The following is a 14,536-nucleotide window of genomic DNA, read 5'->3' on the forward strand; positions in this document are numbered from 1 at the left end:
AACAAAACTACGCCAGACCTTCTACAGAAATTTGATATTTCTATAGAAACATTTAGGTTATTGTTTTCTAAAGGATCTAGTATATATAAATTGCTAGTATTTTAAGAGTAGCTGACTTACCTTTAGCGTGTGCTGGATGCTATTTGTATTTTCCCCATTGATAATCTGGGTCGACAAAGCAGACCACCTAGTCATCAGGGTTATATATTACTGCATCATTTCTATATTCCATTCGGAAATGATTTATTCCTTCTATGTAGACGTTCCCCGACATCCCCCGAATTAATCCAGGACGATAATCCACTGTGGCTGCTAAATTATTTTCTTTTCAAGAAAAGTTGTTTCCCAGGTTCAGGACAGTTTTGTATTATTAAATTGACATGCTTCTTTGTTCTCTCCGATGAATAACAATGTGAAGATCTGAACAAAACATTCCTGGAAAGGGTTTTGTGTGTTTTTGCACACAAATTATATACATATCATTGTATGTAAAGTACATTTTCCCCACTTCATTGAAACTAAAGCACTGAGATCAAACAATGCGATTGATACAGAGATAGGATAATTATCCCCAGAAGTACTTTATTTCAGGGTTTGAATAAAGAACTGTCGCTTCCTTCACTTTTTAAATTCTCACTCCGCTATTTAACTTTAAAATGTAAAAGAAATATCGAGCGGAAAAACACATGCCCACTACTTTTCTGATCAAAAAACTAATTTTACGGTGCAAGAACGAACAAACTACTGCCCTTCAAGAGGTTTAAATCTTCTATTTTGAGATTCAGACCAATCGCTAATCACCTGGACACTATGGCTTGAATTTCAGTACTTTGCTTCCAAGTGCGGCTTCGTTAGAGAAGAAAAACGGGGGGAAAAACTCCGAATCTAGTCATTTTCAAAGAAGCTCTTCTATTCCTGACAGAAGTTAGGCGCACCAGTTTTCCTCTTCTGAATCTAGCAGCGCTGTTAGATTTGGGAGGAGTCTTCACTTTTGATTTATGACAATTGTGACCAATCGGCAATCGATATTAAAAAGAAGGCAGTGATGATACAAGTCCTCAAAACCAATAGGATGTGAGAAAAAAGAAAAAAACACAAGAAAGTTAACATTATAAAATGTTGTAGCTGAATATAATGAGATAGTTGTGCTATAGAGGGCTTAGTGTTTTACTCACCCTGATTTAAACATCAGGAATGTATCTGATTAACTTCGCAGTTATTGTATTCTAGTACAAGTGGCAGATGTGTTTGTGCTTGAGAATCCAGCGTCTCAAAGCTGTTCGAGATTTTGAATTCTGAATCGTAGGGATATTGTTATACAAACAATATACAGTATGTCTCTCACAAACGTTATTATCGGAAGCCAAATGTCTTAGTGCAAATCATCAATCACAAGTTGTTTTCATGTGTACACGGGGTTCCGATATAGATTCCGAATAAGCATAATGATCTTTTGAATATTTCCGGATGAATGGAAGAAGGAGTATATGTACAGTACTTGAATGTAGTATGCTATCGATTAATAACAAATCATCCCTGATGTACACAGCATTCTTAAGGCTTTATAAAAGTGCTTTTAGGAATTTATCCTTGTATTTTGGTTTTTGAGCTCGCATCTTTTTTCAGTGTGTTAGTAAGCTGAACGAAGGTGAACCTTTCAGAAGCAGTCTTGATCTGAGGAGAGGGCTCAAAACGCTGAACAGCCCAGGAATGCTGCAGGAGAGCTACGCAGACATCTGAACGCAGTGCCTAAGAGGCAGAAAGAGTGTAGCCATGCAGTATACAGTAGTTGTTCAATATACACGATGCTGTGCAAAGCATTAGATATTTTTGACATTTTTTGCACTGTTCTGCTCTTTTCAGTCAATTTTTCAGGAGCACGTATCTACTGAAATTATGAAATGGAAGTTCTACTAAAATCTTTGCCATTCTGTTTGAAGTGAACAGTTAAAACAATGAACATTTTGAAAAGGTCTGCATCTACACACGTTGTATTAGCTGCACATGCATACTTTGAATTGTTGGGATCCCGTTTATGAAGATTACAATCTGCAGGTAAAATTGTTAAATGATAAGCTGTTTTTTTCTTAGCTTTGCTAAACAGTCAATGGATATCAGAAACTACTGGTGGAAGCTTTGAGTAATTTATAGTCATACATATACTGTATTATTACTGATTGCACTGTATCTATCTGTTTAAAGTATCTAGATATCTATAGTATCTCTAAGATACTTTTGCATAGCACTACTATACAATATATACAGATGCATTCATGCATATCCCAAATAAAAAAGCAATATAAAGTTTAATGTTTCTTGCTTAAAACAATTCTAAAAATTCTGTTAATAGCTTTGTACAGATGAAAACCTTACTTCCATCACACCCCTCAATTAGTATTTTGTAAATCTTCCTTTGGCATGGATTATGGAAGATGCCTCCTGCTATGACGTTCTGGCACTTCTGAGGGAGGATTTTTGAATTCCTCCAGGCAGGATTCTTCGAGATCCTTTGGTTTCCATTTGTGAACTGCCTTCTTGAGTTCGAACCACACATGTTGAATCAGATTGAAGTCTGTATGTGTATATGGTACAGGCACCCTAAGAACTAAACGTACTCTAATACCATCTGTTTAATTTGGATCTGCTGGCATGATTCACTTAGCAACAATATTGACAGCATTTAAAGGCAATGTACTTAATTTTTTGAGCATTTATTATAGGAGTTATTAAGATATTACATTTTATTTACATATAATAAAGATACAGTTCAGTATATACAATCTGAAATGAATTAAAAACAAAAGGAAAAAAGACCAAAAAATCAATTAATTCCAGCTAGTTTTATATAATTATTGCATTCTTACAATTTAGAATTGTATACTGTAATAATATACAGGAATAAATTAGTTTTGTATTGAATGTTACAAGCTAAACCTTGTTTATGTAGAACCAGGCACATTTGTGCCTGACATTTACAGCATAAGTCCAAAATTTGGTCAATCCGGAGGTAATCTCATTCACATTTTTTGCCAAATCAAGATTTTAAGTTTCTGGAATTAAGTAATTAAGATACTAGTTTATGGTCCACACCATTTAACCCCCCAAAATGATTTTAAAAGTGAATTTTCTGATTATAAACAGATGTCTATTCAATTAAAGCTCATCTTTATATTTTTAGTTGTAGCAGAAACAATTCTTTTGGTAAATTGGAAATATATGGATTCTGCTTTGTCCACCTTTCAGATTAAGACAATATTGGATAATCTTTGGAAATATCCAGATGCAAAATGGAAGGTAAACTGAATTTGCAGTATGCATACTGGATTATATGATGGACGTTGTGGCCTCTTCAAATAAATCCCAGGAAGAATTTAAGAAATCTGCTTAGACAATGCTGTTTTTCATTCATATACAGTATACTGTATAAGCCTTTTATGTACCTCGTTTAAAGTCAAACTGGACTATGCAATACGGTGACAAGGACAGTTTCTTTCAACATTTAAAGTGTTTTATATGAGTTTATTCATATCATCTTGAATGTGTTCCTGCAGGCAGGTGAAATCCAATGCTTGGGCAGGATTTTTTTTATTATACTGTAGTACTACAGTATAATTAGGAGTTTAATTATATGTACGCTCTTTTTCAATGACATAATATTTTATAATCCACTGTTGGTTAGCGCAAGGGAAGCCGTGCAGTCATAAGTGATGTTCAAACTGAAAAAAATGAATGGAAGTTGATGTTAAAAACGCCAGAACATACTTTTCTGTACTTTGCAAGTTTCTGCAAAGGAAAATGGAGGAGAAATATCAAGATCATTGGATAAAACTTACCATCTGACGTGAAACTAATTCTGGATATCATACTGAACCACATAGGATTCATTCATTGATCAAAAGCTGATGAACAACTAAGTACATGTTGCAAACAAGTATGGGCCAGTTGTTCAGAGAGATTGAACTCATTAATACTATGGATCTCTAAGTAATGTCAGCCTTAGAAAAATATAGTTGGAAAAATGCTGTTTGGGTTTTAAATATTACCTTGTATGCATGTTCATAATGCCATACCAGGAAGAAATCATTAATTCATTTTTTTTTATTTTCCTCAAATATTGTATAGTTTACTTTTAACAAATAAGTGTCTCACCTCAGAAAGTTCTACTTTTGAAAATGATATTTAACAAATCAGGTTAAAACAATCAATTGAATTTTGTCAAAAAGAGAAGCAACAGTTAACATTTCTGCCACATCATAATGCACTCGAAGGTTATGGATGTTTCATGCGAACGTTTTACTTTGTTTCCATGGCAACCTGCTCTTCCAGATAAGACCAGACATGCTATCTACTTAGTGCAGAATATGCAAATTTATGAGACAAATATGAAACATGAAATCCATGTGCTGCTGTTTTCTGTTTATAATTAACTGAAACATAATACCTGTGCTTATGGATAATGTAGGAAAGTCTCTTCTCTTAACCCAGCGATAAATGGGGTTCTCCATTTATCCCCAGATAACAGCTTTGAAGGTTTCTGGATTTATCCGTTACTTTAAGACATTTGGCTATAAACTGTGGAGCCAGCATTTGATAGTATTTGATTCTAAGAAGATGTAGCAAATGTTGCTTCAATGATACTGGTTATACAATTGTCATGCACTCACATTTGTTTGAGTCCCAGTTACTCCTAGGACTGAATCCACATTATCTCAAAGATTATTGTGCTAGTGATTTGTGGATGCAGACCTACATAGTAAAAAATGCTAAGGTAACATACAGTACATCCAGCATGGCGTGGATACATGTTCAATAATCACTAGTGTTCATTTGAGCTGTTCCCTTGCATATCTATTATGCGATGTGCTGGTGCAAAATGGTTGTGCCTTTTCTCCCAGCTGCAAATGCAAATTATTTTGGGCAATTATTTTTGCAAATGATGGAGAACCTTATGATTAATGAAAAGCTCCTCTTTGTAACGGATCCTTCAGATACTTCTTCACAATTGTTCTTGTAAAGAGTGTTATAGTCTCTCTATCTTTAATGGTGCAACATAATGGTCCTACATAATTAGCACCTGGCCAAGTCCAATTAACAATGAAGCATGTCATTTCTTGTGATTTCTTCTTTCTACTAAAGTAGTGATATTGAGAACTGACAGTTTTGAAAAAGCTTTGCTCATGCTTTTTTGTCAATCATCGGCGAGATTTCAAACGTTAGAATTAATTAATAAAGTTAAGTAGGCTAAACACTACTGTTTCTGTGCAACATATAACAATTTAAATACGCAATACATATAATTATTCCGTATTTTAAACTCAAAGAGAAATCTTTTGTGATATTCTGAAGTCAGTAATATGGTAGTTAATGACTAATTTGTTAACTAAACTCATTACAATGTGTAAATAGCAGTATAATAGTTAGATATCACAGGGAATTTTGTTGTTAGTCCCACAACTAGAAATAGACATATTCATGAACTTTAAACCCCTTCTCAGGTTTTACTAAACAATATACTCACCCATCCATCCATTTTCTAACCACTTCATCTAATTCAGGGTCGAGGGGGAGCCAGAGCCTATCCCATCAAGCAATGGGCACAAGGCTGGATACACCTTAGACAGGACAGATAGGATCATCAGCCACTTAATTTTTACCAAATGTTTATAATTACACTGAAAGACTACTGCCATCTGTACTCTTCATTAGATTTGCTTCATTTGATCTGGTCTGTTTGTTTGGCCTTGTCCAATAACCTTGTCCACAGTGGCACAGTGTTAAGTTAGCATTGCTGTCTCACAGGGTCCCTGTATTCAATTCCAGATGTTGCGTGCTATTTGCATGAAGGTTGCATGTTCTCCCTGTGTTCATTTGGGTTTTCTCTGGTTACTGTGGTTTCTATAAACATATTGGTAGGTTAATAGGCTTCTGGGAGAAATGGCCCTAGTGTCACGATCGCAAATCTGCATGAAGCCTGTGGCTGACTGAGTTCACCAAACCCTTTGAGTAATCATTTGAAATTCTTTTCTGCAGCCACTCAAATACATTTACAGTAAATCTGTAGACTGAATTGGCCAGTTTAAGATTTTCCACTTTTGTCTCCTGGTGAATGCCTTAATTGTATTGACCATATGTTTTGGGTCAATGTCATGCTTCATGGACAGGCTGCACCCAATCACTATTAGTGCATCTAAAAATGTTTTTATGAACTTCAGAATCATTCTACTGCTGCCAAAATTAGGAACATCATCAATAAATATGAGTGAGTTGGTTCCAGAGGTGGCCACGCATGCCCAGGACATGACATTAGCTCCATCATACTTCACAGCTGAGTCATTTTTGTCACTGTGATGGAGGTTTATTTTGATCTCTTTCATCCATAAAACATTGTGTCAAACTCTCCTGGATCTTTCTTGTACTAATCTGTTTTGTCCTCGGTGCCAGTCGAGGTTTATATCCTTGTAATTCTGCAGTCTCAGTCTATTGCTGACTGTCGATTTTTATACCTTCACCCCATGCACTCTAGAGGTTGTTGGCAATATCACTGACAGTTGTTTTAGGGTTTTCTTTGACAAATATGATATCTGTTCTGTCATCAACTGCAGATGTTTTTTGTGGCTTACCCAGACGTGGTTGAGTGGTAACTATACATGTGGTTCCTTTCTTCAGTATATTCATATTGTTGTTTGTTTTGCCCATTTCAGCTTCATAACAACCTGTTTTACTTTAAGTTCTTTGGTTTTTATTTTGAGAATTCTAAAGCCTGAAAGCAAGACAGGTTTTTTGCATGTCACCACTCTCTTGTGTGACAGGGATTTTAGGCATGGTCTTAGGGAAAACTGATGCAAAAAAGACAAGCATGAAGTATTCTATTCTTTAAGTGCAAGGAAAGCTAAAAAAGAAACAGAATCCTAGCTCTCTATGAGCTATTTCTTCTATGAATATTTCTTTCTAAATCCACACAAGTCCAGCTAAGCTCCTTACCAGCTTCATAATCAAAATCTCTCAATTCCAAAGAAACCTCACAGCACCATGTCCCGAGCTGTTCTATTGGTCACTTCTTTCCTTGCTCTTTTTTTTGCTCTGGTGCTACAAATAAGAGAGGCTCTAATAGCTTCCTAGGTAGCAGAGCTCAGCAGTCACTGGTACTGGCCTCTTCGTCCTGCTTTTTATAATGAATCAAATATTCAAAATCCCGAAAGAACAGTGAACCTCTTCAGAATGAAGCCACTGTAAAGACCATTTAAAACCAAGAACAGTTAGCAATTCTTTACCCAAAGAGCTGTGGAAGTTTGGAACAAGTAACTTAGCCATGTTGTTGGAGTCAATACCCTGGCTTCTTCCAAGAAATGAAAGAATGCATGAGATCTTTGGATCTATAAAAGACTAATTACTAAATAGACTAAATGGGACAAATTGCCTCCTTCTTTACATTAACCTTTATTATAATTTTATGTTAGCCAACCAACTGTCATCCTTCAATTGGGCAGATGGACACTGTATAAATATAAATTTAACATTAACTGTATATTCCTGCCAGAATTCTGCACACTATTTTCAATTGGGTTCGAACACTGAGCGGACACAGCAATTCAATTCACCCATAAATCAGGACTTCCTAACATGCTAACACGTAATAATATGTGTTAGCAAACTCTTTCATACCTCAGTTGCCTAAACCTAACACCTTAGTTTGTACCTAAACTAAGACAACAATACATTAAATAAAATCTATTTTTTGTTCAAAACTTTCACTTTAGTTTATCACTTTAGTTACTGTATATACACAGCATAAACAACTGCCAGTCCTAACTATTTGCATTACAGGTAAAGTTTATCAAGAAAAAACATTATACTGTATGTGGAGTAATAAGTAGATCACACCCATATTGTTTTACATCTATGGAAAAAAAAATCTTTGTAAGAATGTCCAATTTGGAATTTGTCTGACAGCCTTTGAAGAAAGAGAAATCCCATCCTTGATCTAACACCTCCTTTCTAGGCACCTCCACATCAGAATTTTATAGGGAAACAATTTCTGAGTAGTAGAAGGATAAAAACTGGAGTTCATCAAAGTTCTGAACTGATTTTGACTAACATCCTACCGAGTTCTCATACTGTATACTGTAAATAGATCTGTTTTTCACTTAAAAACAATTAATGAGCTGATGAGGCTCGCTTTATTAAATCTAATAGGCACTTATCTGGACTATAGTCAGGAAAACCAATCTTAACCTGAAATCTCTCTCCCTTAGTGACATTTATGCCAGCAATGTATATTTTGGTATCCAGCCAAAACCTGCAAATTCCCACAAGCAACTTTTTTTAAATACAAAGCAATTTGCTTCAGTTACTGTAATTTCCTTTGTATCCATAACTGCACTGTTCACCACTAAGAACAAGGAACACTGATAAACACAGCTTTTTTGTTATCCAGGTGGTTTTAATCAAATATGCTTATCTGATTTTACAAATTCAGTTTTTGTGCAATTAACACGCTTTTTTTCTCAGATGGGATAACAACTGTTGAATACAGCGAGTACTTTCCACTGGCAAAGCTCCTTAAAATAAAAATCCTGAATTAAATAGAACATTTTTGCACAGCACACATTTATCCAATTACAACAGAAGCTGAAGAAAATCTATTTTTTATCCAGAATAATGCTATAAGTAAATAAAATAAGGAATGCAGTGACCCAATAGCTAAATAAACTAGTTCAGGAGTGAAATAACTGCAAACACAATTTAAAAGGGGTATTAGACAGGACCAGAGAGAGTTAAAAAGGATTATTGCAGCAAAGGAATGGTAAAGAATGAAGTGTTTCAGAGATAAAAATAGAAATGTTTAGATGATGACAGGAAATGGCTGATGATTTAAATGAATGTTTCATTCAGGTGTTTACCAAGGAAGGAACAGACAAAATGTTTCAGGCTGAGCAAACAAAAAGTCCTATAATTAATAGAATTAGCATATGAGAAGCAGACGTGTTGCTAGAACCAGTTAAACAATACTCCAGGGCCTGTTGATATACTACTCATTATATTTAAGGAAACAAGAGATGCTATTTATAAGCCATTAACAAAACTCTTTTAGAAGTTCTCTCGAGACAGGGGTAATACCTATATATATATAGCTAATGCAGTGCCTTTCCATATAAATGGCAACAAAACCAAACCAGATAGTTATAAAGCAATATGTCTTATTTTGATTACTACAAGAATTCCAAGATTTTGGAAACAGTTTTTAAAACTAAGGGCAGCATGGTGGCACAATGGTTAGTATTGGTGCCTCACAGTGCTGGGGCCCTGGGTTCAGTTCCTGACCTGAGGTTTGTAAGTTCTTCCCATCTTTACATCAATTTCTTCCATGTTGTCTGTTTTTTTCAAAAAGTCCAAAGTCCATGGAATACCCTGCCTTGCAGCTGTTGCTTCCTGTGATAGGCTCTAGTTCCCCTAAGACCCTCAATTGGAAAAAGCAATTAGAAAATGGATGGATGGAAGCAATATTAAGATAAAAATATCTTAATACTGTGTTCAATTGTGATCTCTATTATAAAAGACCCTTATCCTACAAAGAGTTCAAAAAAGACTAAACAGAGTAATCCCAAGTGTAAAGGGGATTGTCATGGAACAATAGATTACTGTATATGAACTAAATCTTTTCAGTCCTGACCTGCAGAAGGGAATTGACTAAATCTACACACAGTCATGTCTCCAGTTCAGTAGAACGATGGTAAACAGATACATACTACTGAATAGGATGCAGGTGATAGCAGCTTGGGATAGGTTTAGGAATAAAGAAACACCCACACAGGTGTGGTGGAAGGAAAGATATTCTAAATAAGAAAATATTCTGCAGCTTTATTGCTATTACTCTGTTACTGACAAAGGCACTTTTTTTGATAGTTGCCTTACTTTGTTAAAATCTAATAACAGACTCCAAGGAAGTGCTTAAAACACCACTCACAAATTCTGGGCATTTTCAGTGCTCCTATACTGGAATATGCAGTAGATGATGGTCACTGTGACTGGAAGCTAATGAAACAGCTTTAAACAGGTGTTCTACTAAAAAATAATTTACTCTTATTGAAGACATTTGCAAGATATTAAAACAACTAATTGGGAGATTTAGTGTATTAAAGTAATATTAAGAATGTGCATTTTGATCTTATAATATAAGTTATTATAGTATAGTCTTCAGTAATGCGATAGGCTGTCCCTAGACAAACACATTCTAGGCATCCTGCAACATCCCATTGTTAAAACGTCTGCTGGCAAGTTGCTTTTCATCACTATGTTGTCTAACACATTATTTTAAAATCCCATCTGTTTAACAGATGGTAAGGATCATATGATACTTCTCTCACTCTGATTTACAGTTACAGATTGGATCCTCCACTACAACTTTTCATTCTCTTCCCACAATGTTGATGGGAAACCTTCAAATCTTTGCAAACGTTCTGCTGCATTTATTACTTTTCAAAAACCAGTATTTTAGAAGAGCAGTACTGCACTGTTCTGTTCTTGTTTTGTTCTAAGTTTGAGAAATTCAAAATTTGATTTAAATGATTAAAATGTTTCAAAATGATTTCTAAATCCCTAGAATTGTGCAACATATTTGTATTTTACAAACTATAGTTTGCCCAGGATACAAGAACTTGAAACCAAAAACAATTCTTCTACAATGCCACAAATAATATAAACATTAAAGAACTCTAAAAACACTAACAATAAATGATACAGTAGGTACTTTTAAAGTCTTTCTCATTGTATATACAGTACTAAAAATACAATCTATACAGTTAAATTGTTTAACCCATTTATAAATTTATGTTTTGGATAAAATGAAGGAAAAACAGTGTTGCTGCTCCATTAGGAATGTGCTGAGAAGTTTTGTGACTACTGCAAGCTTTTATTAATATTCAGCAGCACTCTTGACACATTAGATAAAGTCCATTATGTATACCATTAGGATATTTTTATAATTAAATTAATTTAAAATAGACCCTTTAAGTTAATATACAGTTTGTATTCAGTTGATAGTACGAGGTATACTCTCTGCCCTGAAATAAATTAGGCCCGATAAAGACAGTTAATCCATAACAGGAAAATGTTCTTATACACTGAATGATTGTAATGTGGAGCACTTCATTGTCTCTCTGGAGACTTGAGGTCTCAGTTTGGTCTGGTGTTTGCATGTAGATGTTTGTTGATTTATTGAACCAGCTAAAATACACAGGCGATGAACTCTTACTGAATACAACAGAACTAGTCTGCTCTAGTGATATTAGCCTTAGTTTTTTAGAGGAAACAAATGAATGTCATCACAGTTAGATGGAGAGTACATCTTCTAATGCGTTGTGCTACACTAAATAACCATGACCACCATGCAGTAAGAAATAAAACATGGGTGTTTGTGCTGTAAAGGTAAAGAATCTGAATGTAAAATTACATTGTGGTGGTGAAATACAGAGAGTTGCACACAGTCATATAATTACAGTAAGGCTGCTAGGGTGTCAATTATATGATTTTAACATGTACCTAAGACTCTTAGCTCCTGGTCATATGCTATTTTTTAGCCACCATTAGGATCCTTTTGATTAACTTCTGACCTCTCAATCCAGTGCTGTACTGTAAAGATTAATGTAAGTCAGACTATTTGGATTTGACGTTTTCTATTCTAGACAGATATACTGTATTTTTATTGTTTTATATGTTGTAACAGCATATATTTATATTGTTACAATAAAACGATTCTTCCTATTTAATTTTACATATAGTATAAAATAGAAATAGGAAATGGAAAATAAAGTGTTTGTTCAATTGAATGTGACCTTGATTGCATCTAAAGTTTAAGGAAGTTCACTACCACAGACTAAATTACACAAGAATTGTTTCTCCTAACGTATGCATATGGTGTATGTGCACAGTGAGTTGAAGTCTGTCTGTTTATGGAGTTGACTAATTGTGTAAATGAAGTTTTTTTTTTTCCTTTATTTTTCAAGATGAGAAAACAACATTGGTGCCAATGGTCATATGGAAAGGTTTAGTATTTATAAGCAAAAAAAAACCTCTTGGTCTTGCCTGTGTAACCAATAAACTGACAAACTAGTAATCCTGTGGTTCTTTTCTTTTTCTAGACACAGTTCTGCTTGGACTGGATAGAATATGCTTTCCAAAGCATTCCTGTGGTCTGCATGGCAAAAATTTGTGAATTGCATCAGACAATGTCTCTTTATATATGGTTTACACAGTTACAACTCCCCACCCAAAAGAAAAATGTCCACTGGATAGGAAAGAACAGCTCAGTCACTGTATTCATATACCAAAAGAATATTGGTATATATTGGTATGAGTCTTGGAGCAATTAATGCAAGTGTATTGATGTCTGATGTGCTTTAGCTTTGAACAGACATTGTGCCCTTTTATTCTGTGGAGTCCAGAATGGATGGTGCCTGTCTTTAATGTACTGCTGTTTAGAAAACGGATTCTCTTCCAGACATAGAATTGGCATATAACTCTGAATTAGAATGGATGCAGATGTGTCCCCCATTAAAGAATACAGACCACCTCAATGAGTGCTTCATTCTACTCCACAGAACTGCACATTATATATATGTCTGCACCTTGGCTAAAATAACCACAGCTATCTTAAGTCAGTAGTTAGTGCACCCACCTGGGTACTTGATATTCAAGAGTCGATTCCCATTCAATCCAAGTTACAAACCACAGCAGTGTTTCCAAAAGGCCCATAGTACTTGAACAATATTGTGGAGGACAAGGAAAGATGACACTTGGCATAAGTCTTGGATGTGATTCAAAACCCAATTGGAAACCAGCGTTGATGGTCCAGCAGTAATGTGTTTATACTGTTGCTTTATGTGCCAGTTGACACTTGTTGCTGTGTAATGGAAAATAGGAGCACTGCAGCACAGCAGCAGGAAAGTACAAAGGAAGGAGATGTGCTTGGACAATATTTAGTTTTACAATTTAAAGAAAAGTCAAACAAAAGTGAGTTCATAGGTAGATGGGATTTTCTGACAGTAATGATGTGGAACTCATCACCAGTGATAAAGTATCCACTGCTAAAGTTAACCAGCTGCGTGTATTAGGCCTACAAATATAAATAAAAATGCCCATTAACTTATTCTAAAGCTTTCTTTCCCAGCACAAAGCAAACACAAACCATTTGTTTATAGTGTGATGTTATATTTTCTAGCAAAGAGAGGAGAAATGACTTTTATAGTCTGGCTTCATCCTTCAGACTTAATGGCTTCCTCTCTCTTTTATCTTGTGAAATCTAGCACAACTATATTGTGTTGGTACTGTGCATTTATTTATTACACCAGGATGGGCAGCATGATGGCACAGTGGTCAGCGTTGCTGTCTTGCTGCGCTGGAGCCCTGGGTTCAATACAGGACCTGGAGTGCTATCTGTGTGCAGTTTTTGTGGGTTTCCTCCCCTAGTCTAAAGACATACTGATGGGTGAAATGTCTTCTGGGAAACTGGACCTAGTGAATGTGTGTTGTGTCCATATCTACCCTGTGATAGACTGACATCCTGTCCAGGGCGTATCCTGCCTCGTGCCTGTTGCTTGCTGGGATAGGTTCTGGCTCCCCCATGACCCTCTACAGAATAAAGCAGTTAGAAAATTATTGGGGGGATCTATTTGTTTGCCAGTGGTGATAATGATCTTAGTTTTTCTACAAAATCATTTTGTGAAAGCACTGTAGCAAGTGCACAGCTTGGCACAATTGTGCTTTAGCACTTTGCAGAAGATATGGTTCATACCCCCCAAAAAAGGCACGCTTGCAAAAAAGTATTCTGCACTAGTACTGTATAAACTGGCTGGCACTGAAACTCCTAAACTCCTAAGCTTAATAGGTACCATTGTCCTCATTGCTTCATTATCACAAGGCTCGTAATTATTTTTAAAGCTTATGTTTTTACCCAGTGAACAATCTGAACTGCTAAAACAGTTGTCCGGACTCATGTTATTCTGTATTATGTATCAATTACAATCCTCTAAAATAATTAGGATATTGTATTGCACTTCATTTGGCCACTGCAAAATTGTCAACTGCCATTTAAAACGGTCTTCTGCATGATCAAGAGTGCACCTGACTGACCAAGATGTGGGCAGATTCACTACTGAATGTTATCACTGTTGTCTGAGCAAACAGAACATTTTATCTAAACATCTACAAAAACAAGGCACAGCAGCCCCAGGAATTAGGACACAGTTTCAACAGACATGACAAGGACTGGCAATTTCTCTTTGCCTACTACATACAAACAAACAATATTTTTAAACAGACTTCCTTATAGAAAGAAATTAACCTGAAAGAAATTGTAATACAGCACAATGCAGCATGAATAAACGTATCTATAAAGGGACTCTGATTTTTATTTTTTTAACAGTGATAACATAATACTTGATGACAATTAATCACCTGTTCTAACATTTAGTTTAAATTCTACAGGAAAGAAAGAGATGTGGCCTGTCTTATGTCTGATCTAGATGGTCTTTTTCATATC

The 14,536-nt window shown here is 35.4% G+C and overlaps 1 protein-coding gene and 1 long non-coding RNA gene across 3 annotated transcripts in view; one reads left to right on the top strand and one right to left on the bottom strand.

The window, feature by feature from the left end:
* The window catches only part of pdzd2 (PDZ domain containing 2), a 176,449-nt gene extending 175,501 nt beyond the window's left edge, over positions 1–948 (bottom strand). For both annotated transcript variants that reach the window (XM_088629527.1, XM_088629525.1), the window contains exon 1: positions 121–948. The gene's annotated coding sequence lies outside the window, so the exon portion shown is untranslated. The remainder of the gene's footprint in view (positions 1–120) is intronic.
* LOC148673190 (uncharacterized) overlaps positions 1–14,536 on the top strand; it is a 330,310-nt gene that overhangs the window by 197,768 nt on the left and 118,006 nt on the right. The window lies entirely within an intron of this gene.

The sequence above is a fragment of the Lepisosteus platostomus genome, chromosome 4, assembly GCF_059453375.1.
Source record: "Lepisosteus platostomus isolate fLepPlt1 chromosome 4, fLepPlt1.hap1, whole genome shotgun sequence".
Classification (NCBI taxonomy): Eukaryota; Metazoa; Chordata; class Actinopteri; order Semionotiformes; family Lepisosteidae; genus Lepisosteus; species Lepisosteus platostomus.